General features: G+C 40.0%; 1 long non-coding RNA gene across 5 annotated transcripts in view; it reads right to left on the bottom strand.

Moving 5' to 3' along the window:
- LOC132480320 (uncharacterized) overlaps positions 1–26,714 on the bottom strand; it is a 550,833-nt gene that overhangs the window by 30,791 nt on the left and 493,328 nt on the right. For 4 of the 5 annotated variants that reach the window (XR_009530632.1, XR_009530635.1, XR_009530633.1 and 1 more), the window contains 3 exons: positions 17,554–17,660; positions 16,128–16,308; positions 15,977–16,052 (listed from right to left, as the gene is read on the bottom strand). This is a non-coding gene — a long non-coding RNA (uncharacterized LOC132480320). The remainder of the gene's footprint in view (positions 1–15,976; positions 16,053–16,127; positions 16,309–17,553; positions 17,661–26,714) is intronic. The other variant, XR_009530634.1, reaches the window with a different exon arrangement.

Here is a 26,714-nt window from a genome sequence, read left to right as displayed (position 1 = left end):
TATTGGAATATAGTTGATTTACAATGTTGTGTTAGTTTCAGGTGTACAGCAAAGTGAATCAGTTATACATATACGTACACCCACTCTTTTTTAGATGCTTTTCCGATATAGGCCATTACAGAGTACTGAGTAGAGTTCCCTGTGCTATACAGTAGGTCCTTATTAGTTACCTATTTTCCATATAGTAGTGTGTATATGTCAATCCCAATTTATCCCCCACCCCCTACCCCCGGTAACCATAAGTTTGTTTTCTACATCTTTATTTCTGTTTTGTAGATATCTATGAATTTTTCTTTAAGATTCCAAATGTGAGATCATACAGTCTTGTCTTCCTAATTCTCCTTAGCGTAATGCTCTCAAGGTCCATTCATGTTGTCGCAAATGGCAGGATTTCCTTTTTTAATGGTTGAATAATATTTCATTGTATATCTATATTTTATATGTATATATAGTACTTATCTAAAGATATTATATCACAATTTCTTTATCCATTCATCCATCGATGAACACTTAGGTTGTTTCCATGTCTTGGCATTTATAAATAATGCTATAGTAAACATGGGGGTGGAGATATCTCTTCAACATGTGTTTTCATTTCCTTTGGAAATACACCAAGAACTGAGATTGCTGGGTCTTTTGGTAGTTCTGTTTTTAAATTTTGGTGGAACCGCCATACTGTTTTCCACAGTGGCTTTACCAGTTTACATTCCCACCAACGGTATACTAGGATTCCCTTTTCTCCGTATCCTTGCCAGCATTTGTTCTCGTCTTTTTCATAAGAGCCATTCTAACAGATGTGAGAAGATATCTAATGCGGCTTCGATTTGCATTTCCCCAGTGACTAGTGATGCAAAGCACCATTTCATGTACCTGTTAGCCATTTGAATCAACTATCTTCTTTGGAAAAATGTCTGTTCAGGTCCTTTGCCCATTAAAACAAATAATTAATTTATTACTTTTGGCTGCATTGGGTCTTCATTGCTGCACATGGGCTTTCTCTAGTTGCAGCGAGTGGAGGCTACTCTTCATTGTGGTGTGCGGGCTTCTCATTGTGGTGGCTTCTCTTGTTGTGGAGCATGGGCTCTAGGCACGTGGGCTTCAGTGGTTGTGACTTGTGGGCTGTAGAGCACAGGCTCAGTAGTTGTGGCACATGGGCTCAGTTGATCCACGGCACGTGGGATCTTCCCGGAGCAGGGCTCAAACCCATGTCCCCTGCATTGGTAGGCAGATTCTTAATCACTGCGCCACCAGGGAACTACCTGCCCATTTCTTAACTGAATTATTTTTGCTACAGAGTTGTATGAGTTTTTAAATATACTTTGGATATTAACTCCTTATCAGTTATATGATTTGCAAATATTTCTTCCCATTCTGTAGTTGTTTTTCATTTTGTTGATTCTTTTGTTGTGTGGAAGCTTTGTAGTTTGATGTAATCCCACTTGTTTATTTTTAAATATCTAAAAAAAATCATTGCTAAGACCCATCTCAAGGAGCTTTTTTCCTATCTTTTCTTCTAGTTTTATGGTTTCAGGTCTTCATTTAAGTCTTTAATTCATTTTGAGTTGATTTTTTGTGAAGGGTAGAAGATAGGAGTATAGCTTCATTTTTTTTTATAGGTGCTTTTTTCCCAGCACCATTTATTCAAGCATTCTTCAATTTCTCCATTGAGTGTTCTTGGGTCCCTGGTCAATTTTAGTTGACCATATATGCTTGGGTTTATTTCTGGGTTCTCAATTCTGTTCCAATGTTCTGTGTGTTTGTTTTAATGCCTGTACTGTACTGTTTCAATTACTATAGCTTTATAATGCAGTTTAAAATCAGAAAGTGTGATGCCTCCTACTTTCTTCTTCTTTCTCAGACTTGCTTTGGCTATTTGGGGTCTTTGGTGGTTCCATATATTTTAGGATTGTTTTTTCTACTTCTGTAAAAAATGCCATTGGAATCTTGATAGGGATTGTGTTGCTTCTACAGATGCCTGTGGGTAGTTTGAACATTTTAACAATATTAATCCTTCTAATCCATGAACACAGGACACCTTTCCATTTATTTGTGTTTTCTTCAATTTCTTTCATCAGTGTTTTGTACTTTTCAGTGTAGAGATCTTTCACCTCCTCGGTTAAATGTATTCCCAAGTATTTTATTGTTTTAGATGGAACTGTAAATGAGAAAAATTAATTTTTCAGATAATTTTTTGTCAATGAATAGAAACTAATAATTTTTGCATGTTAACTTTGTATCCTGCAACTTTACTGATGTTGATTAGATCTAGTAATATTTTGGTGGAATGTTTAGGGTTTTCTATATATAAAGTCATGTCATCTGCAAACAGAGACAATTTTACTTCTTTCTTTCCAATTCTGATGCCTTTACTTTTTGTTTGTTTTGCTTTCTTAATTGCTCTGGCTAGGACCTCCAGTACTATGGTGAATAGGAGTGGTGAGAGTGGGCACCCTTGTCTTGTTCCTGATGCTAGAGGAAAAATTTTCAACCTTTCACCATTGAGTATGATGTTAACTGTGGACCTGTCATATTTGGCTTTTATTATGTTGAGGTGTATTCCTTCTATGCCCAATTTATTAAGAGTTTTATCATGAATGGATGTTGAATTTTGTCAAATCCAAATTTTTCTATATCTATTGAGATGATCACATAATTTTTTGCTTTCATTCTATTTGTGTGATGTAACTAATTTACATATGCTGAATCAGCCTTGCATTCTAGGGATAAATCTCACTTGATGATGGTGACTGATCCTTTAAATGTGCTGTTGAATTTGGTTTGCTAGTATTTTATTGAGCATTTTTATATCTATATTCATGAAGGATATCAACCTGCAGTTTTCTTGTATCTTTTCTGGCTTTAGTATCAAGGTAATGTTGGCCTTGTAAAATGAGTTTGGGACTATTCCCTCTTATTTGATTTTTTTGAAGAGTAGAAGGTTTGGAATTAATTCTTTTTTAAATGTTTGATAAAATTCACCAGTGAAGCCATCTGGTCCTAGGCTTTTCTTTGTTGGAAAAATTTTTTTAATTACTAATTCAATATCCTTACTAGTTTATTTTTTTCAGTTATACATACATATAAATGTATGTGTATATATATATATATATATATATATGTGTGTATGTGTGAGTATATATATTCTTCATATTCTTTTCCATTATGGTTTATTACAGGATATTGAATATAGTTCCCAGTGCTATACAGTAGGACCTTGTTGTTTATCCACTCTATATACAATAGTTTGCAGCTGCTAGTCCCAAACTCCCAATCCAGCCCTCCTCTACCCCTCCTCCACCTTGGAACCACAAGTCTGTTCTCTATGTCTGTGAGTCTGTTTCTGTTTCATAGATACGTTCATTTGTGCCATATTTTAGATTCCACATATAAGTGATATCATATGGTATTTGTCTTTCTCTCTCTTTCAGACTTACTTCACTTAGTATGATAATCTCTAGGTCCATCCATGTAGCTGCAAAGGATGTTATTTCATTCTTTTTTATGACTGAGTAGTATTCCATTGTATGTATGTATATACCACATCTTCTTTATCCATTCATCTGTCGATGGACATTTAGGTTGTTTCCATGTCTTGGCTATTGTAAATAGGGCTGCTGTGAACACAGAGGTGCATGTATCTTTTCAAATTATAGTTTTGTCCCAGGAGGGGGATTGCTGGATCATACGGCAACTCTTTTTAGTTTTTTGAGGAACTTCCATACTGTTCTCTATAGTGGCTGCACCAATTTACATTCCCACCAACAGTGTAGGTGGAACCTACACTGTTTAACTGTTCTTAATATTATAGGGCAATTTTAATATTTTTCATAATTCATCAATTCATATACTAAGTACTCACAGGGCACAGGCCACTGTCCCAACCTTGTAAGAATCTTAACAGCATTATTATTTATTTATTTATTTATTTATTTGCTTTATAACAAATTTAATCAGTTATACATATACATATGTTCCTATATCCCCTCCCTTTTGCGTCTCCCTCCCACCCTCCCTATCCCACCCCTCCAGGCAGTCACAGAGAACCGAGCTGATCTCTCTGTGCTATGCGGCTGCTTCCCACTAGCTATCTACCTTATGTTTGGTAGTGTATATATGTCCATGCCGCTCTTTCACTTTGTCACAGCTTACCCTTCCCCCTCCCCATATCCTCAAGTCCACTCTCTAGTAGGTCTGTGTCTTTATTCCTGTCATACCCCTATGTTCTTCATAACATTTTTTTTTCTTAAATTCCATATATATGTGTCAGCATACAGTATTTGTCTTTCTCTTTCTGACTTACTTCACTCTGTATGACAGACTCTAGGTCCATCCACCTCATTACAAATAGCTCAATTTCATTTCTTTTTATGGCTGAGTAATATTCCATTGTATATATGTGCCATATCTTCTTTACCCATTCATCCGATGATGGACACTTAGGTTGTTTCCATCTCCGGGCTATTGTAAATAGGGCTGCTATGAACATTTTGGTACATGTCTCTTTTTAAATTATGGTTTTCTCAGGGTATATGCCCAGTAGTGGGATTGCTGGGTCATATGGTAGTTCTATTTGTAGTTTTTTAAGGAACCTCCATACCGTTCTCCATAGTGGCTGTACCAATTCACATTCCCACCAGCAGTGCAAGAGTGTTCCTTTTTTTCCACACCCTCTCCAGCATTTATTGTTTGTAGATTTTTTGATGATGGCCATTCTGACTGGTGTGAGATGATATCTCATTGTAGTTTTGATTTGCATTTCTCTAATGAGTAAAGATGTTGAGCATCCTTTCATGTGTTTGTTAGCAGTCTGTATATCTTCTGTGGAGAAATGTCTATTTAGGTCTTCTGCCCATTTTTGGATTGGGTTGTTTGTTTTTTTGTTATTCAGCTGCATGAGCTGCTTATAAATTTTGGAGATTAATCCTTTGTCAGTTGCTTCATTTGCAAATATTTTCTCCCATTCTGAGGGTTGTCTTTTCGTCTTGTTTATGGTTTCCTTTGCTGTGCAAAAGCTTTTAAGTTTCATTAGGTCCCATGTGTTTATTTTTGTCTTTATTTCCATTTCTCTAGGAGGTCGGTCAAAAAGGATCTTGCTGTGATTTATGTCATAGAGTGTTCTGCCTATGTTTTCTTCTAAGAGTTTGATAGTGTCTGGCCTTACATTTAGGTCTTTAATGCATTTTGAGCTTATTTTTGTGTATGGTGTTAGGGAGTGATCTAATCTCATACTTTTACATGTCCCTATCCAGTTTTCCCAGCACCACTTATTGAAGAGACTGTCCTTTCTCCACTGTACATTCCTGCCTCCTTTATCAAAGATAAGGTGACCATATGTCCGTGGGTTTATCTCTGGGCTTTCTATCCTGTTCCATTGATCTATCTTTCTGTTTTTGTGCCAGTACCATACTGTCTTGATTACTGTAGCTTTGTAGTATAGTCTGAAGTCAGGGAGCCTGATTCCTCCAGCTCCATTTTTCGTTCTCAAGATTGCTTTGGCTATTCGGGGTCTTTTGTGTTTCCATACAAATTGTGAAATTTTTTGCTCTAGTTCTGTGAAAAATGCCAGTGGTTGTTTGATAGGGATTGCATTGAATCTGTAGATTGCTTTGGGTAGTAGAGTCATTTTCACAATGTTGATTCTTCCAATCCAAGAACATGGTACATCTCTCCATCTATTTGTATCATCTTTAATTTCTTTCATCAGTGTCTTATAATTTTCTGCATACAGGTCTTTTGTCTCCTTAGGTAGGTTTATTCCTAGACATTTTATTCTTTTTGTTGCAATGGTAAATGGGAGTGTTTCCTTGATTTCACTTTCAGATTTTTCATCATTAGTATATAGGAATGCCAGAGATTTCTGTGCATTAATTTTGTATCCTGCAACTTTACCAAATTCATTGATTAGCTCTAGTAGTTTTCTGGTAGCATCTTTAGGATTCTCTATGTATAGTATCATGTCATCTGCAAACAGTGACAGCTTTACTTCTTCTTTTCCGATTTGGATTCCTTTTATTTCCTTTTCTTCTCTGATTGCTGTGGCTAAAACTTCCAAAACTATGTTGAATAAGAGTGGTGAGAGTGGGCAACCTTCTCTTGTTCCTGATCTTAGTGGAAATGGTTTCAGTTTTTCACCATTGAGGACAATGCTTGCTGTGGGTTTGTCATATATGGCCTTTATTATGTTGAGGAAAGTTCCCTCTATGCCTACTTTCTGCAGGGTTTTTATCATAAATGGGTGTTGAATTTTGTCGAAAGCTTTCTCTGCATCTATTGAGATGATCATATGGTTTTTCTCCTTCAATTTGTTAATATGGTGTATCACGTTGATTGATTTGCGTATACTGAAGAATCCTTGCATTCCTGGAATAAACCCCACTTGATCATGGTGTATGATCCTTTTAATGTGCTGTTGGATTCTGTTTGCTAGTATTTTGTTGAGGATTTTTGCATCTATGTTCATCAGTGATATTGGCCTGTAGTTTTCTTTCTTTGTGACATCCTTGCCTGGTTTTGGTATCAAGGTGATGGTGGCCTCGTAGAATGAGTTTGGGAGTGTTCCTCCCTCTGCTATATTTTGGAAGAGTTTGAGAAGGATAGGTGTTAGCTCTTCTCTAAATACTTGATAGAATTCACCTGTGAAGCCATCTGGTCCTGGGCTTTTGTTTGTTGGAAGATTTTTGATCACAGTTTCAATTTCAGTGCTTGTGATTGGTCTGTTCGTATTTTCTATTTCTTCCTGATTCAGTCTTGGCAGGTTGTGCATTTCTAAGAATTTGTCCATTTCTTCCAGGTTGTCCATTTTATTGGCATAGAGTTGCTTGTAGTAATCTCTCATGATCTTTGTATTTCTGCAGTGTCAGTTGTTACTTCTCGTTTTTCATTTCTAATTCTATTGATTTGAGTCTTCTCCCTTTTTTTCTTGATGAGTCTGGCTAATGGTTTATCAATTTTGTTTATCTTCTCAAAGAACCAGCTTTTAGTTTTATTGATCTTTACTATCGTTTCCTTCATTTCTTTTTCATTTATTTCTGATCTGATTTTTATGATTTCTTTCCTTCTGCTAACTTTGGGATGTTTTTGTTCTTCTTTCTCTAATTGCTTTAGGTGCAAGGTTAGGTTGTTTATTCTAGATGTTTCCTGTTTCTTAAGGTGGGATTGTATTGCTATAAACTTCCCTCTTAAAACTGCTTTTGCTGCATCCCATAGGTTTTGGGTCGTCGTGTCTCCATTGTCATTTGTTTCTAGGTATTTTTTAATTTCCTCTTTGATTTCTTCAGTGATCACTTTGTTATTAAGTAGTGTATTGTTTAGCCTCCATGTGTTTGTATGTTTTACAGCTCTTTTCCTGTAATTGATATCTAGTCTCATAGCATTGTGGTCAGAAAAGATACTTGATACAATTTCAATTTTCTTAAATTTACCAAGGCTTGATTTGTGACCCAAGATATGATCTATCCTGGAGAATGTTCCATGAGCACTTGAGAAAAATGTGTATTCTGTTGTTTTTGGATGGAATGTCCTATAAATATCAATTAAGTCCATCTTGTTTAATGTATCCTTTAAAGCTTGTGTTTCCTTATTTATTTTCATTTTGGATGATCTGTCCATTGGTGAAAGTGGGGTGTTAAAGTCCCCTACTATGATTGTGTTACTGTCGATTTCTCCTTTTATGGCTGTTAGTATTTGCCTTATGTATTGAGGTGCTCCTATGTTTGGTGCATAAATACTTACAATTGTTATATCTTCTTCTTGGATCGATCCCTTGATCATTATGTAGTGTCCTTCTTTGTCTCTTCTAGTAGTCTTTATTTTAAAGTCTATTTTGTCTGATATGAGAATTGCTACTCCAGCTTTCTTTTGGTGGGAGCATTTAGTCCATTTACATTTAAGGTAATTATTGATATGTATGTTCCTATTCCCATTTTCTTAATTGTTTTGGGTTCGTTATTGTAGGTCTTTTCCTTCTGTTGTGTTTCTTGCCTAGAGAAGTTCCTTTAGCATTTGTTGTAAAGCTGGTTTGGTGGTGCTGAACTCTCTCAGCTTTTGCTTGTCTGTAAACGTTTTAATTTCTCCATCAAATCTGAATGAGATCCTTGCTGGGTAGAGTAATCTTGGTTGCAGGTTTTTCTCCTTCATCACTTTAATTATGTCCTGCCACTCCCTTCTGGCATGTAGAGTTTCTGCTGAGAGATCAGCTGTTATCCTGATGGGGATTCCCTTGTGTGTTATTTGTTGTTTTTCCCTTGCTGCTTTTAATATGATTTCTTTGTGTTTAATTTTTGACAGTTTGATTAATATGTGTCTTGGCGTATTTCTCCTTGGATTTATTCTGTATGGGACTCTCTGTGCCTCCTGGACTTGATTAACTATTTCCTTTCCCATATTAGGGAAGTTTTCAACTATAATCTCTTCAAATATTTTCTCAGTCCCTTTCTTTTTCTCTTCTTCTTCTGGAACCCCTATAATTCGAACGTTGGTGCGTTTAATGTTGTCCCAGAGGTCTCTGAGACTGTCCTCTGTTCTTTTCATTCTTTTTTCTTTATTTTGCTGTGCAGCAGTTATTTCCACTATTTTATCTTCCACCTCACTTATCCGTTCTTCTGCCTCAGTTATTCTGCTATTGATCCCATCTAGAGTATTTTTTATTTCATTTATTGTGTTTTTAATCGATGCTTGATTCGTCTTTAGTTCTTCTAGGTCCTTGTTAACTGTTTCTTGCATTTTGTCTATTCTATTTCCAAGATTTTGGATCTGGGAAATAGAATCTTGGATCATCTTTACCATCATTATTCTGAATTCTTTTTCAGGTAGACTGCCTATACCTCTTCATTTGTTAGGTCTGGTGGGTTTTTATCTTGCTCCTTCTCCTGCTGTGTGTTTTTCTGTCTTCTCATTTTGCTTATGTTACTGTGTTTGGGGTCTCCTTTTTGTAGGCTGCAGGTTTGTAGTTCCCGTTGTTTTTGGTGTCTGTCCCCAGTGGCTAAGGTTGGTTTAGTGGGTTGTGTAGACTTCCTGGTGGAGGGGACTAGTGCCTGTGTTCTGGTGGATGAGGCTGGATCTTGTCTTTCTGGTGGGCAGGTCCACGTCTGGTGGTGTGTTTTGGGGTGTCTGCAGACTTTTTATGATTTTAGTCCACCTCTCTGCTAATGGGTGGCGTTGTGTTCCTGTCTTGCTAGTTGTTTGGCATAGGGTGTCCAGCACTGTAGCTTGCTGGTCGTTGAGTGGAGCTGGGTGCTGGTGTTGAGATGGAGATCTCTGGAAGATTGTCGCCGTTTGATATTATGTGGAGCTGGGAGGTCTCTTGTGGACCAGTGTCCTGAAGTTGGCTCTCCCACCTCAGAGGCACAGCACTGACTCCTGGCTCCTCAATTTGGGACGATTTGTTGTCTATTCATGTATTCCACAGATGCAGGGTACATCAAGTTGATTGTGGAGCTTTAATCCGCTGCTTCTGAGGCTGCTGGGAGAGGTTTCCCTTTCTCTTCTTTGTTCTTACAGCTCCTGGGTCTCAGCTTTGGATTTGGCCCCGCCTCTGCGTGTAGGTCGCCGGAGGGCGTCTGTTCTTCGCTCAGACAGGACAGGGTTAAAGGAGCAGCCTCACTCAGGCTGGGCGGGAGGGAGGGGCACGGAGTGCGGGGCGAGCCTGCAGCGGCAGAGGTCGGCGTGACATTACACCAGCCCGAGGCGCGCCGTGCGTTCTCCCAGGGAAGCCTCCCCTGGATCCCGGGACCCCGGCAGTGGCAGGCTGCCCAGGCTCCCGGAAGGGCGGTGTGGACAGTGACCTGTGCTCGCACACAGGCTTCTTGGCGGTGGCAGCAGCAGCCCCAGCGTCCCACGCCCGTCTCTGGGCTCTGTGCTTTCAGCCGCGACTTGCGCCCGTCTGTGGGGCTTTTTTAAGCAGCGCTCTTAATCACCTCTCCTCGCGCACCAGGAAACCAAGAGGGAAGAAAAAGTCTCTTGCCTCTTCGGCAGCTCCAGAGTTTTCCCGGACTCCCTGCCGGCTAGCTGTGGCACATTAGCCCCCTTCAGGCTGAGTTCTCGCTGCCAGCCCCAGTCCTCTCCCTGCGCTCTGACCGAAGCCCGAGCCTCAGCTTCCAGCACCGCCTGCCCTGGCGGGCGAGCAGACAAGCCTCTCGGGCTGGTGAGTGCCGCTCGGCACCGATCCTCTGTGCGGGAATCTCTCCGCTTTGCCCTACCCAGGTATGTGGGGAGTTTCTTGCCTTTTGGGAGGTCTGGGGTCTTCTGCCAGCGTTCAGTAGGTGTTCTGTAGGAGTTGTTCCACGTGTAGCTGTATTTCTGGTGTATCCGTGGGGAGGAAGGTGATCTCCGCGTCTTACTCTTCCGCCATCTTACCCGGAAGTCTCTAACAGCATTATTAAAGCACTGTGGTCTCAGGCCCAAATTATCATCTCAGCAGATCCAAGTCTGTACTAAGCAGTCAGATGCATGTATTTGGCCAAAGGTTAGTTCAGTTTGAGAGTATACATCCCTGCCACCATCCCAACCCACACTGCTCAAACTACTTTCTCCTGGTCATGTGTGTGACACCCTTTTCTCCACACCCTCTCCAGCATTTCTTATTTGTAGACTTTTTAATGAAGGCCATTCTGACTGGTGTGAGGTGGTACCTCAGTGTAGTTTTGATTTGAATTTCTCTAATAATTAACAATGTTGAGCATCTTTTCATGTGCCTTTTGGCCAACTATGTCTTCTTTGGAGAAATGTCTATTCAGGTCTTGTGCCCATTTTTTGATTGGGTTGTTCTGGGTTTTTTTTGTTTTGTATGAGCTGTTTGTATATTTTGGAAATAAAACTCTTGTTGGTCACATCATTTGCAAATAATTTCTCCCAGTCCATAGGTTGTCTTTTCATTTTGTTTATGGTTGTGTTTTCTGTGCACAAGCTTATAAGTTTGATTAGGTCCCATTTGTTTATTTTTGTGTTTATTTCTATTTCCTGGGTAGATTGACCTAAGAAGATGTCAGTGTCAAAGAATGTTTTGCCTGTGTTCTCTTCTAGGAGTTTTATGGTATCGTGTCTTATATTTAAGTTTTTAAGTCATTTTGAGTTTTTGTGTATGGTGGGAGGGTGTGTTCTAACATCACTGATTTACATGCAACTGTCCAACTTTCCCAGCACCACCTGCTGAAGAGACTGTCTTTTTCTCATTTTATATTCTTGCCTCCTTTGTCCAAGATTAGTTGTCCATAGGTGTGTGGATTTATTTCTGTGCTCTCTCTTCTATTCCATTGATCCGTATGTCTGTTTTTGTGCCAATACCATGATATTTTGATTACTGTAGCTTGGTAGTATTGTCTGAAGGCTGGGAGGTTATGCGTCCTGCTTTATTCTTTTTCCTCAGGATTGCGTTGGCAATTCTGGGTCTTTTATGGTTCCATATAAATTTTAGGATTATTCTAGTTCTGTGAAAAATGTCATGGGTAATTTGATGGGGATTGCATTAAATCTGTAGATTGTTTTGGGTAGTATGGCCATTTTAATAACATTAATTATTCCAATCCAAGAGCATGGGATTCAATATCCTTACTAGTAATTGATCTGTCCAGATATTCTGTTTCCTCCTAATTTGGTGTTGGTAGGTAATATATTTCTAAGAATTTTTCCATTTGTTCTAGGATGTCCAGTTTGTTGGTATATAGTTGTTCATAGTAGCCTCTTAGGATGCTTTGTATTTCTGTAGTACCTGATGTAATGTCTCCTTTTTTCCTTTATTAGTCTAGTTAAAGGCTTGTCTATTTATCTTTTCAAAGAACTACCTTATTTTTTTAAATCTTTTGTATTGTTTTCCTGTCCTCTGTTTCTGCTCTAATATTATTTCCTTCTTTCTGCTAACTTGGGTTTATTTTACTTTTTCTAGTTCCTTGAAGCATAGTTAGCTTGCTTATTTGATATCTTTCTGTTTCTTAATGTAGGCCTTTATTATTATGAACTTCCCTCTTAGAACTGGATTTGCTGTATCCCATAAGTTTTGGTATGCTGTGTTTCCAGTTTCATTTGTCTCAAGGTACTTTTCTATTTAATTTTTTCTTTGATCCATTTTGGTGGTTCAGGAGAGAGTTGTTTGATTTCTGTGTTCAAGAGTTATCCAGTTCTCTACTGTTATTGATTTTTAGGTTCATGCCATTTTGGTCAGAGATACTCAGCATGATTTCTATCTTCTTAAAGTTTCAAAGGCTTTTGTTGCCCAATATACCATCTATCCTAGAAAACACTCCATATGCACTTGAATGTGTATTCTGCTGTTGAATAAAATGTTTTGTGTAAGTCCATCTAGTCTATAATGTTGTTCAAATCCACTGTTTCCTTACTGATTCTCTGGATAATCTATCCACTATTGAGCGTGGGATATTAAAGTCCCCAACTATTATTGTATTGCTGTTTATTTCTCCTTTTAGTTCTGTTTTCAGTTTATATATTGAGGTGCTCTGATATAGGGTAATTGTAAATATTATAATTGTTAGATCTTCTTGAAGGACTGATGCCTCTTATCATTATATAATGTCTTTGTCTCTTTTAATATTTTTAAAGTTTATTTTACCTATTATAAGTAGAGCTACTCCTTGCTTTTTATTACCATTTGCTTGAAATATCTTTTTTTTTTCATTCCTTTACTCTCTATGCATATCTATCTTTAGAGCTAAAGTGAGTCTTGTAGGCAGCATATTGTTGGATCTTGATTTTTTTAATGCATTCAGCCATGCTATATCTTTTGATTAGACAATTTTTTTTTTTTTTTTTTTTTTTTTTTTTCGGTATGCGGGCCTCTCACTGTTGTGGCCTCTCCCGTTGCGGAGCACAGGCTCCGGATGCGCAGGCCCAGCGGCCATGGCTCACGGGCCCAGCCGCTCCGCGGCATATGGGATCCTCCCAGACCGGGGCACGAACCCGTATCCCCTGCATCGGCAGGCGGACTCTCAACCACTGCGCCACCAGGGAGGCCCTGATTAGACAATTTAATTCATTTACTTTTAAAGTAATTATTGATAGGTAAGGACTTACTATTGCCATAATTGTTTTCTGACTGGCTTGTAGATGCACTGTTCCTTGCTGCTTATCCTGTTCTTTTGCATGTGTGTTTTGAAGCCTTTTGGTATTAGTATGCTTTAACCTGATTATTATGCTCTTTTGGGTAATAACTACAGTTTTTATCCTTGTGGTTACCATGAGGCTTACATAAAGTATCTTAAAATTAGAACATCCTATTTTAATGTTACAATTTACACATTTTTAATATTTCACAGCCATAACAGGTTATTATAGGTATGGTTATTTTTACTACATTTGTTTTTAGTTTTTAAACTAGAGTTGTAAATGAAACATCCCCCCATTACCATATTGAAAAATCTGTGATTATAAATTTACCATTACCAGTAAGTTTTATGACATACCTTATGTTTATATGATGTTAATTAGTGTTCTTTTACTTCCACTAGAACTCCCCTTAGCATTTCTTGTAAGGCAGGTCCAGAGGTGATGAACTCGCTTACCTTTTGTTTGTTCAAGAAAGTTATTATCTTTCATTTTTGAATAATTCTTGGTTAACAGTGTTTTCCTTTCAGTGTTCTTAATGTATTGTCCCACCCTCTCCTGGCCTGAACGCTGCTATTGAAAAATGCACCTATAGTCTTATGGAGGTTCCTATTTATGTAACTTCCCTCTCTTCCGTTGCTGCTTTCAAAATTCTTTGTATTTGACAATTTAATTAGGTGTCCCAGTGTAGTCCTATTGGGGTTCAACCTATTTTGGATCCTTTAGGTCTCATGGATCTGGATGTCCATTTCTCTCTCCAGGTTTGAGAAATTTCCAACCATTATTGCTTTAAATATACTTTCCTTTTTTCTTCTCCTTCTGGGATTCCCATAACATGGATGTTTTTTCTTTTAATTTTGTCCCGTTTATCCTGTAGGCTTTCTTCACCCTTTTTCATTCTTTTTTCTTGCTCCTCTGACTGGGTAATTCCAAATGCTCCATCTTCTAGATCACTGAATCTTCTCCATGGATGAATCTACGGTTCAAGCTCTCTATTGAATTCTACTGTAGTTTACTCAATGTATTTTTCCTTTGGGATTTGTTGGTTGAAATTTTGTTCATGAATTGTTTTCCTAACTTCATTTAGTTGTCTTTGTGTGCTTGTAGTTCACTAAATTTTTTAAAGAGGATTATTCCAAATTCTTTGTCTGACAGTTTATAGGTCTCCATTTCTTACAGTCAGTTATAAGAGCTTTATTAGTTCCTTTTGGTGGTGTCATATTTACCATTTTTTATGATCCTTGATTTCTTATGCCGGTATCTACATGCTTGAGTAAGTAGTCTCCTCTTCCAGACTTTACCAGACCACTTAATTAATTGGTTTTCTGCATGTGTCAGTCTGTAACGTCCTTGGCAGGTGGGGCTTGCTGTCAGGGTCTATTTAGGCAAGGCTTTTGCCCAAGCTCTGAGGTGTTGCCACTCTTGATTTTGCTCCCTGCCCAAATGAGACTGTATGATGGGCTCAGCTATTTCCTGGGTTCTCTGGTCAGGCTTTCTAATTGGGACTGGGTATATATTATACTCAGCAGTAGAGAAGGCTATGAATTAGCATCCCTGTCCTGATGGGGCAGCAGAAAAAGGCATCAAGGTCTGGATGACTCATTATTTAGGGAATTGAACTAGGCAAGACTATGTACTGAATTTCCTTGCCTGACAGGGCCACCATTTTGTGCTGCAGAGGGGGATAACCCTGGGATTTGCTTTCTGCTCACTGTCACTGTAAGCAAGACTGTAAAATGGGCTCCACAGCTTCCTATGTGCTCTGTTTAGGTCCCCTGGTTGGCAGGCTGTAGTCAGAAGTGAGTTCCTGCAAATTAGTTTTTCTGCCCAGACAGGGCCCTTTGTAGGCTCTAAGGCTGGCAAGGCTCTTATTTGGAGGTCAAATTAGGCAGAACTTGGTACCAAATTCCCTAGCCTCAGTAGTCACTGTCCCAGTTCTGCAGATGGGTAGGACCACCGACCAGGTTCTTGGTGGCAGTGTAACTGGAGGTGCAAGATGGGCTACACAGATTCCTGGGAACTCTGGTTAAGGTTCCTTGCTGGGTGGGGCTGTACATTAGCTTCCCTGCCCAGTCAAGCTGCAGAATAGGCCCCTGGCCCAGCAAGGGCTTTGTTTGGGAATCAAATAAGACAGACCTGTATGCTAAGCTCCCTGGAGAAGATGGGTCACCATCTTGACTCTGCAGACACAAAGCCACTGGTCATGTTCTCTGTTCAAATACCACTGTAATCAGGGCTACAGGGTATGCTACCAAGATTCCCAGGAACACTGGTTAGAGTTTTGGTTAGAGGCTGTATGCAGCAGTGGGCAGGGCTACAGCTTAGTTTCTCTGCACAGGGGGGCAGGGGAGCCACAGAAAAGGCCCCAAGGCTGATAAGACTCATTTGGGGACTAAGGAGGCAGTCCTGTCTATCAAACTGTTTGCAGAGACCAGCCAGTGACCCCAGATGGGCAGAACCACTGGCCAGGCTCCCTGCTCAGGTGCTGCTATGCTAAGTCATTTTCCAGGTGCTGAGACTTCCTGGTTGAGCAGGGCCATGAGTTCACACCCCTGCTTAGGGGTATAGGGGCCAGGCTCAGCTTGAGCTTTTCATCTGAGGCCTCAAATCAGGCAGACCTGTACCCCATTGAGTTCCCACCACCTCAGCTCAGCAGATGAGTGAAGCTAGTAGTTAAGACTTCTACTTGGGCACTGCAGGTAAGAACTCAGTTGGCCAATATCCAAGTGTTTGTTGGTTGTTCAGACCCCTCCCCTCTTCTCCATCACAATCTGATTCTGAATGGGGACTCCCAAGAAGTTACCCACATTGCTGGGGCAGCTGGATGTCCACCCTGGGCCTTCTCTCACTGGAGGAGCCCTCCTGGGGTGGTAATGCGCCAGCCTGGGGAGGGGCAATACGGTCAGTGTGTAGCTGCTCGTTTTACCCTTCTTGTGTGGTCTGTCTCAGCCCTGTATTCTAGGATTTTCTCAGTGGTGTCTTGTCCAGGAATAGTTGTTGTTCTGTGAGGGGGAATAAAATCAGTAACTCCCCATGGCACCATCTTGATGGCATCACTCCCAGCCCGTAATTCATACCTGTGCAGCCTTCTCTATTTCCTCCTGCCTCTCAGGGTTTCCTGATGGCAGTGAAATCACTGCATCCTTCATATGTCTCTATTACAAGGTACAGTAGAGATGGATGGCTCACCCACTGCTGTTGGAAAGTTCTGTTTTCTTTCCCCCTTGGAGACCTGATGCCAGCAGGCAAGTGTAAATTCTGTGTGAATAGAGTGTGAATTAAATTCTTGATAAAATTTTAATCTTCTAAAGAATGCTAAAAGGGAAGCTTGATGAATAAACAGGCCACAAAAGGAAAGGTAGGATTCCCCAAATCATTCAGCCAGTAGGTTGTGGCTCTGGAGATGGAGGAGGAACCTCTTTCCCTGGGCCCTCCCATCCTAGTTGGAGTTTATGAAGCCTACCTTCGGTCAGGGCATTTATATTTCCTTCTGCCTAGAACCCAGTTTCTCCTGTTCTTTTCTTGGTTGTGCTCTTCAGACCTTCATCCATCAGGTCTTTGCTCAAATGGCAGTCCTTCAGAGAGGCCTTACCTGACCACTTTATTTTTTTCGTAAAGACTTAACATGATCTGCAATTTTTCAGTAATTTAGTTGTTTGTCTGCTTATTTATTGTCTGGACTTCCTCTAGAATTTAACTCCTTATTCACTACAGTAGCCCCTGTGCCTCAGAATCTTAATGTGCTCCTCCCAAATATTGGGAGAATAAATGAACTGGGGGTAAAGTATGCCTTAGATGGTTCCTGCGTGGTAGGAGCATCACCTGTATTACATCATTGTCAGACATGCACAGCCTCACCCTAGACCTAGGATCAGAGTGGGGACCCAGCACTCTACATTGTAACAGGGGCTTCTGATGCATGCTCCAGCTTGAGAGCTACTAGTGGGGTCAGTGCTTCTTTATTGATCTTGAATATGCACCTGAACAGACCTAGGATACCTTAGTAGAATGCAGGTTCTTGTTCAGTAGGTCTGGGTTGGGGGAGGTGTCAGAGAACCTGCATTTCTAACAAACCCAGGTGGCACTCATGCTGCTGACCACCTACCTGCCACTCAAGTAAGTGGTCAGCAGCATCTCTGCAGTAACCTGGGAAGCTGTAAAAATCACTGATGTTGGTCCCTCCCTTAGATGTTCTGATTTAATTGGTCTGGAGTACAGCTATACTGGGTCTTTTTAAAAGCTCCTCAGGCAATTCTAAGCAGAGTCAAGGCTGAGAACTGCCACCTTGGACAGTTTTCAGGTGTGTGCATCCTCAGAACACCACTGGGTGTGCGGACAGGTGACACACTGCAGCTCAGAGCCAGGGTATGCATAGAGTTCAGACACCATAAGACACAAGACCTGAGGGTTCTGTGGGAGACCTAAAAAAGGAAGTCGATGGGGAGACAAACTCAAGGAGAAACTGTAAGCAGTGGGGGAAACTAAATCCCTCAGCCCACTTACCGACCTAGATCTGCAAACACATCCGCTCAATACAAGGATTTGATGATGCTCAATCCATACAGATCCAATGAGTACAAAATGATGATTTCATCTTGAAGATAAAACTCCTATGGATAAACAAATGTTCCAGGGATTACATTAGCTGGCCAGGTTAATTGAAAATGACTCCAATAATTAGTTTTGTGCATTCAGTTTGTTATTAGTGCAGATGCTTTTCATAGAAAAATGAAACATCTCTGGCTTTTCTGTTGTTCCTCTGAACTTGTGTTCTAAAAAATGCATCATGCATTCAGAGGGTTTGCTAGATTTAAAATAAATCATCCCTTTGGTGTACACAGCCCCATCATATACATTGGGTTATATACCTTGAGATGAAGAGACAAACAGGTGGTGTCTTGTTTTGTCTTTTGTTCCTATTAACATGCCCAGTGGGACTTCTTAAAGGTTGATGTTTATTAGGATGTTTTCAAGAATGCTCTTTAAAGTGAACAAGAACATGAATATAAATACTGTTCCTAATAAATTAGATTTTTAAAAGAGGAATGTGAAAGAAGGCATTATGAATGTAACAAACAAGACGCAGGAAGTGGGTTGTTACCCTGAATCTAACTCCCAGATTCTCCATTTCATCATCTCAAGATGCTATAGGGATGAACAGGAAGTTCTGGGAGGCATTATGCAGAATAGTGTTAAGATACCACATTTGACTAAAAACAGAATTACCATATGATCCAGCAATTCCATTCCTGGGCATATATCCAGACAAAATGCTAATTCAAAAAGATACATGTTCCTCTGTGTTCACAGCAGCACTATTGACAATAGCCAAGACATGGAAACAACCTAAATGTCCATCAACAGATAGATGGATGGATAAAGAAGATGTGGTGAGGGTGTTGGCCCCGCCCACTTGAGCCTGGGAACCCTACTGAGCTCTCAGGCCAGTCCCCTGCCCTACAAAGCCCTCTCCAGGCCACATGGGTCCTGGGGTCATAGGAGGGAGGCTGGGGGAGAACAGTAGAGGCAGGTGGGAGGGGCACTCCAGGATCTGAAGAGCAGGAGAGGAGCAGGGGCATTGGCCCCACCCACTCAGGCCTGCTGGGCTCCCAGGTGGGGACCCCCACCGTCTGAGACCAGAGTCACACCTGGGACCCTTCTGTTCTATAAGCCACACCCCCAGGGCATTTTCCAGCCCTCTGGGTCCTAAGCATAGGCCCTGCCCTCCACAGCCAAGGCCTTTTCCACTTTCTCCCCCCACCACACACCCCCTGCACAGCTTGCAGGATCTTGGTTCACAAGCTGGGGGTCAGGCAGAAGCTCCTGCAGTGAGAGCTCTGAGTCCAAACCACTGGACTAACAGAGACCCTCAGACCCCAGGGAATATTCATCTGAGTGAGGTCTCCTACAGGTCCTCATCTCAGCACCAAGACCCAGCTCTACCCAACAGCCTACAAACTCCACTGTTGGAAGCCTCAGGCCAAACAACCAGTAAGACAGGAACACAATCCCACTCATCCAAAAAAAAAAAAAAATGAGATGGCAAAAAAATGTCACAGATGAAGGAACAAGGTAAAATCCTACAAGACCCAATAAATGAAGAGGAAATAGGCAATCTACCTGAAAAAAGAATTCAGAGTAATGACAGTAAAGATGATCCAGACTCTCAGAAGTAGAATGGAGGCCTGGATTGAGGAAATACAAGAAATGTTTAACAGAGATCTAGAAGAACTAAAGAACAAACAAAGATGAACAACACAATAACTGAAACGAAAAATACACCAGAAGGAATCAATAACAGAATAACTGAGGCAGAAGAATGAATGAGCTGGAAGACAAAATGGGGGAAATAACTGCCAAGGAGCAGAAAAAAGAATTGAAGACAATCTCAGACACCTCTGGGACAACACTAAATGCACCAACATTCGAATTACAGGGGTCCCAGAAGGAGAAGAGAGAAAGGACCCGAGAAAATATTTGAAGAGATTATAGTGGAAAACTTCCCTGACATGGGAAAGGAAATAGTCACTCAAGTCCAGGAAGCACAAAGAGTCCCATACAGGATAAACGCTAGGAGAAACACACCAAGGCACATATTAATAAAACTAACAAAAATTAAATTCAAAGAAAAAATATTAAAAGCAGCAAGGGAAAAACAAAATAAAACATATAAAGGAATCCCCATAAGGTTATCAGCTGATTTTTCAGCAGAAACTCTGCAGGCCAGAAGGGAGTGGCAGGATATACTTAAAATGATGAAAGAGAAAAACCTACAGCCAAGATTACTCTACCCAGTGAGAATCTCATTCAGACTTGATGGAGGAATCAAAAGCTTTTCAGACAAGCAAAAGCTAAGAGAATTCAGCACCATCAAACCAGCTTTACAATAAATGCTAAAGAAACTTTGCTAGGCAGGAAACACAAGAGAAGAAAAAGACCCACAAAAACAAACCCAAAACAATTAAGAAAATGGTAACAGGAACATACATATTAATAATAACCTTGAATGTAAATGGATTAAATGTCCCAACCAAAAGACACAGACTGGCTGAATGGATACAAAAACAAGACTCATATATATGCTGTCTCCAAGAGACCCACTTCAGACCGAGGGACACATACAGACTGAAGGTGAAGGAATGGAAAAAGATATTCCATGCAAATGGAAATCAAAAGAATAGCAATATTCTGGAATAGCAATACTCATATCAGATAAAATAGACTTTAAAATAAAGACTATTACAAGAGACAAAGAAGGACACTATATGATGACCAAGGGATCATCCAAGAAGAAGATATAACAATTATAAATGTTTACGCACCCAACATAGGACCACCTCAATACATGAGGCAAATGCTAACAACCATGAAAGGAGAAATCAACAGTAACACAATCATAGTAGGGGACTTTAACACCCCACTCACAGCAATGGACAGATCATCCAAAGAGAAAATAAATAAGGAAACACAAGCTTTAAATGACACAATAGACCAGATAGATTTCATTGATATTAATTGACCATTCCACCCGAAAGTGGCAGAGTACACTTTCTTCTCAAGTGCACACAGAACATTCTCCAGGATAGATCACATCTTGGGTCACAAATCAAGCCAAGGAAAATTTACGAAAATTGAAATTGTATCAAGCATCTTTTCTGACCACAACACTATGACACTGGAAATCAATTACAGGAAAAAAAAAAACTGTAAAAAGCACAAATACATGGAGGCTAAACAGTGCACTACTAAATAACCAAGAGATCATTGAAGAAATCAAAGAAGACATAAAAACAAATGACAATGAAAACCCAATGGCCCAAAACCTATGGGACACAGCAAAAGCAGTTCTAAGAGGGAAGTTCATAACAATACAATCTCACCTCAAGAAACAAGAAAAATCTCAAAAAAACAATCTATCCCTACGCCTAAAGCAACTAGGGAAAGAAGAACAAAGAAAACCCAAAGTCAGCAGAAGGAAAGAAATCATAAAGATCAGAGCAGAAATAAATGAAATAGAAACAAAGAAAACAATAGCAAAGATCAATAAAACTAAAAGCTGGTTCTTCGAAAAGATAAACAAAATTGATAAACCATTAGCCAGACTCATCAAGAAAAAAACAGAGAAGATTCAAATCAATAGAATTAGAAATGAAAAAGGAGAAATCACAACTGACACTGCAGAAATACAAAGTTATAAGAGACTACTTCAAACAACTCTATGCCAATAAAACGGACAACCACAAAGAAATGGACAAATTCTTGGAAAGGTACAATTTTACAAGACTGAACCAGGAAGACTTAGAAAATATAAGCAGACCTATCACAAGTAATGAAATTGAAACTGTAATTAAAAATCTTCCAACAAACAAAAGTCCAGGACCAGATGGCTTCACAGGCGAATTCTATCAAACATTTTGAGGAGAGCTAACACCCATCTCAAACTCTTCCAAAAAATTGCAGAGGGAGAAACACTCCCAAATCCATTCTACGAAGCCACCATCAACCTAACACCCAAACCAGAAGAAGATAACACAAAAAAAGAAAATTATAGGGCCTCCCTGGTGGCGCAAGTGGTTGAGAGTCCGCCTGCCGATGCAGGGGATACGGGTTCGTGCCCCGGTCTGGGAGGATCCCATATGCCGCGGAGCGGCTGGGCCCGTGAGCCATGGCCGCTGAGCCTGCGCGTCCGGAGCCTGTGCTCCGCAACGGGGGAGGCCACAACAGTGAGAGGCCCGCATACTGCAAAAAAAAAAAAAAAAAAAAAAGAAAATTATAGGCCAATATCACTGATGAATATAGATGCAAAAATGCTGGACAAAATACTAGCAAACAGAATCCAACGACATATTAAAAGGATCACACACCATGAAGTGGGATTTATCTCAGGGATGCAGGGATTCTTCAATATACGCAAATCAATGTGATATACCATATTAACAAAGTAAGAAATAAAAACCATATGATCATCTCAATAGATGCAGAAAAAGCTTTTGACAAAATTCAACACCCATTTATGATAAAAACTGTCCAGGGCTTCCCAGGTGGCGCAGTGGTTGAGAGTCTGCCTGCCAACGCAGGGGACATGGGTTTGTGCCCCGGTCCAGGAAGATCCCACATGCCGTGGAGCAGCTGGGCCCGTGAGCCATGGCTGCTGAGCCTGCGCGTCCGGAGCCTGTGCTCCGCAACGGGAGAGGCCACAACAGTGAGAGGCCCGTGTACCACCAAAAAAAAAAAAAAAAAACTGTCCAGAAAATTGGTAGAGGGAACCTACCTCAACATGATAAAGGCCATATATAACAAACCCACAGCAAACATCATACTCAGTGGTGAAAAACTGATAGCATTTCCACTAAGATCAGGAAAAAGATAAGAATGTCTACTCTCGCTACCCTTATTCAACATAGTTTTGGAAGTCCTAGCCATGACAATCAGAGAAGGAGTAAAAAGGAATCCAAATTGGAAAAGAAGAAGTAAAACTGTCACTGTTTACATATGACATGATACTATACATAGAAAATCCTAAAGATGCCACCAGAAAACTACAAGAACTAATCAGTGAATTTGGTAAGGCTGCAGGATACAAAATTAATGCACAGAAATCTCTGGCATTCCTATACAGTAACAATGAAAAATCAGAAAGAGAAATTAAAGAAACAATCCCATTTACCATTGCAACAAAAAGAATGAAATACCTAGGAATAAACCTCCCTAAGGAGGCAAAAGACTTGTACTCAGAAAACTATAAAACACTGATGAAAGAGATAAAAGATGACATAAACAGATGGATAAAAATACCATGTTCTTGGAAGAATCAATATTGTGAAAATGACTATACTACCCAAAGCAATCTACAGATTCAATGCAATCCCTATCAAACTACCAATGGCATTCTTCACAGAATTAGAACAAAAGAATTTTACAATTTGTATGGAAACACAAAAGACCCCGAATAGCCAAAGGAGTCTTGACAAAGAAAAACGGAGCTGGAGGAATCAGGCTCCCCAGCTTCAAACTGTACCAAAAAGCTACAGTAATCAAGACAGTATGGTACTGGCACAAAAACAGCAATATAGATCAATGGAACAGGATAGAATACCCAGAGATAAACCCACACACATATGGTCACCTAATTTATGACAAAGGAGGCAAGAATATACAATGGGGAAAAGACAGACTCTTCAATAAGTGGTTCTGGGAAAACTGGACAGCTACATGTAAAAGAATGAAATTAGAACACTCCCTACCACTATACCCAAAAATAAACTCCAGATGGATTAAAGACCTAAATCTAAGGCCAAACACTATAAAACTCTTAGAAGAACTCATAGGAAAAACACTCTTTGACATAAACCACAGCAAGATCATTTTTGACCCACCTCCTGAAGTAATGAAAATAAAAACAAAAATAGTCAAATGGGACCTAGTTAAACTTAAAAGCTTTTGCACAGCAAAGGAAACCATAAACAAGACAAAAAGACAACCCTCAGAATGGGAGAAATTATTTGCAAATGAAACAATGGACAAAAGGATTAATCTCCAAAATACACAGACAGCTCATGAAGCTCAATATCAAAAAATCAAATCCAATTAAAAAATGGGCAGAAGCCCTAAATAAACATTTTACCAATGAAGACATACAGATGGCCAAGAGGCACATGAAAAGATGCTCAACATCACTAATTATTAGAGAAATACAAGTCAAAACTACAATGATGTATCACCTCACACCAGTCAGAATGGCCATCATCAAAAAATCTACAAACAATAAATGCTGGAAAGGGTGTGGTGAAAAGGGAACCCTCCTGCACTGTTGGTGGGAATGTAAATTGACACAGCCACTATGGAGAACAGTATGGAGGTTCCTCAAAAAACTAAAAATAGAAGTACCATACAACCCAGCAATCCCACTACTGGGCATATACCCTGAGAAAACCATAATTCGAAAAGAGACACGTACCCAAATGTTCACTGCAGCACTATTTACAATAGCCAGGACATGGAAGCAACCTAAATGTCCACTGACAGATGAATGGATAAAGAAGATGTGGCACATATATACAATGGAATATTAGCCATAAGAAGAAACGAAATTATTTGTAGTGAGGTGGATGGACCTAGAGTCTGTCAGACAGAGTGAAGTAAGTCAGAAGGAAAAACAAATACCATTTGCTAATGCATATATACGGAATTAAAAAAAAATGGTACTGATTAACCTAGTGGCAGGGCAGGATAAAGACGTAGACTTAGAGAATGGACTTGAGGACACAGTGGCGGGGAGGGGGAAGCTGGGGTGAAGTGAGACTAGCATCGACATATATACACTACCGAATGTAAAATAGTTGGCTGGTGGGAAGCAGCAGCATAGCACAGGGAGATCAGCTCAGTGTTTTGCGACGACCTAGAGGGGTAGGATAGGGAGGGTGTGAGGGCAGCTCAAGAGGGAGGGGATGTGGGGATATATGTATACATATAGCTGATTCACTTTGCTGTACAACAGAAACTAACATAGTATTGTGAAGCAGTTATACTCCAGTAAAGATCTATTAAAAAAAAAAAAACCCTCACTACTATATATAAAATAGATAACCAACAGGGACCTCCTGTATAGCACAGGGAACTATGCTCAATATTTTATAATAATCTGTAAGGGAAAAGAATCTGAAATATGTGTGTGTGTGTGTGTGTGTGTGTATATATATATATATATATAAACTGAATCACTTTGTTGAACACCTGAAACAAACACAACATTGTAAATCAACTATACTCCAATTTTTTTTAATGATGAAAAGTCATAAAGAAAAAAGATGGCATATATATATACAATGAAATACTTCTCAGCCATAGAAAAGAATGAAATAATGCCATTTGCAACAACATGGATGGACCTAGAGATTATCATACTAAGTGAAGTCAGACAGAGAAAGACAAATACCATATGACATCACTTACATGTGGAATCTAAAATATGACACAAATGAACCTATCTAGGAAACAGAATCACAGACATAGAAAACAGACTAGTGGTTGCCAAGGGGAAGGGGGTTGGGGGAGGGATGGAGTGGGATGCCAGGGTTAGCAGATGTAAGCTATTATATATAGGATGGATAAACAACAAGGTCCTGCTGTATATAGCACAGGGAACTATATTCAATATCTTATGATAAGCCATAATGGAAAAGAATATGATAAAAGAACATATATATGTATAACTGAATCACTTTGCAGTACAGCAGTAAGTAACACAACATGGTAAATCAACTACACTTCCTTTAAAAAAAAAAAAAAAAAAGACCAGGTTTGGAGAGTCTAGGAGGTGACATGACCATACCCTTTTTTGGGAAGGATCTCTTACAGGCCCCACCCCAGTGGAGGCAGCCAGCCAGAGCCAGGCAAGGTCTGTATTAAATGACCCTGTCCTCCCCGGTCATAGTTCATTGGTAGACACGGTGTAAACCTGGCTAAGTTCTCTCTCCAGAAAATCAGAAAATTGAAATAAGGTGATACCGAGTCTGGGAGTCTTAGGCATGAGCCACTTGAATGCATCAGTCTAGAGCAGTGCCCTGCTGTAGAACTTTCTCAGTGATGGAAATGTCCTATAGCTTGCACTGTCCAATACAGTAGCCACATGTGGATATCAAGCAACTGAAATTGTGGCTACTGTGACTGAGGAACTGAGTCTTTAATTTTACTTAAATTTACATTTAATAGCTAGTGTCTATTGTATTGGACAGCACACCTCTAGAGGCCACTTTTATGGCCTTCAGCTTCTACTAAGGAATCCCCAGAGCCTCTTTGGTTATCTCCTTTGTCAAGTTCAGCTGTTGCATCAGTTTCACAAGACACCCTAGGAGCTTTTCAGTAAATCCCCCAATTTACTTCAGCTAGCCAAAGATGCCTTAATTAAGATAGGGTGGTAATTAAGTTAAAAGCTTAAATACCATCCTTTTGCAGAGGGATGTCTGTCCATCACAATAAAACCATCCAGATGTGAAGATACTAGACCTCCTCTTGCCCATGGGTATTCTACCAAAGTAGGAATGAAGAAGGTGGATTTATTCTTTAATGCCTAATACTCTAAGCAAACTATCTTATGAAGTCACAGGGCAATCCTATTTGAAATAGAAAAGAATTAGTGGCATGACTTATTTATGTCAGAGTTACATGAGACTCAGCATTAGCCTGGGGATCTGGAAAATCTGAGCTCACATTCTACCTTTCCCCTTTCCCTGGATAAGATGTGACAAGCTATGTGGTCACTGTAAGTCTCAGCAGCCTCGTGATTTTAAGGAAGCCTTAAAACTAGACTATCATTAAGGTCATTCAACTTCTCTTAAGGTCATTCTACTTCTACTAGACTGTAATAAGCTATAAGCCGTGAGGGCCCTGCCACTGTCTTACTCACTGTTGTATCCTCACAGAGCCAGTGTGGAGTAACACTGTAGTTGATGGCATCTCGGACTGGGTCCAGGGGGCAAATGGAAACTTCATCTTGAAGGTGAACCAGATTTGGGCCAAAGGTTAACAAACTCCAGAGGTTGTACAGGCAGTCATTCCATTGGGAGTGTCCCAATTTGACATTCATGGGCACAGTCTGACTACGGGTGACCTTGAGCCTCTTCTCTATGCCATGAGCTTTGGTCCCCCTGATCATAAATAATAAG

This window comes from Mesoplodon densirostris, chromosome 19 (genome assembly GCF_025265405.1).
Source record: "Mesoplodon densirostris isolate mMesDen1 chromosome 19, mMesDen1 primary haplotype, whole genome shotgun sequence".
In the NCBI taxonomy this organism is placed as follows: domain Eukaryota; kingdom Metazoa; phylum Chordata; class Mammalia; order Artiodactyla; family Ziphiidae; genus Mesoplodon; species Mesoplodon densirostris.
Note: the sequence above shows the minus strand (reverse complement) of the source record. Positions and strands in the feature narration are given on the sequence as shown.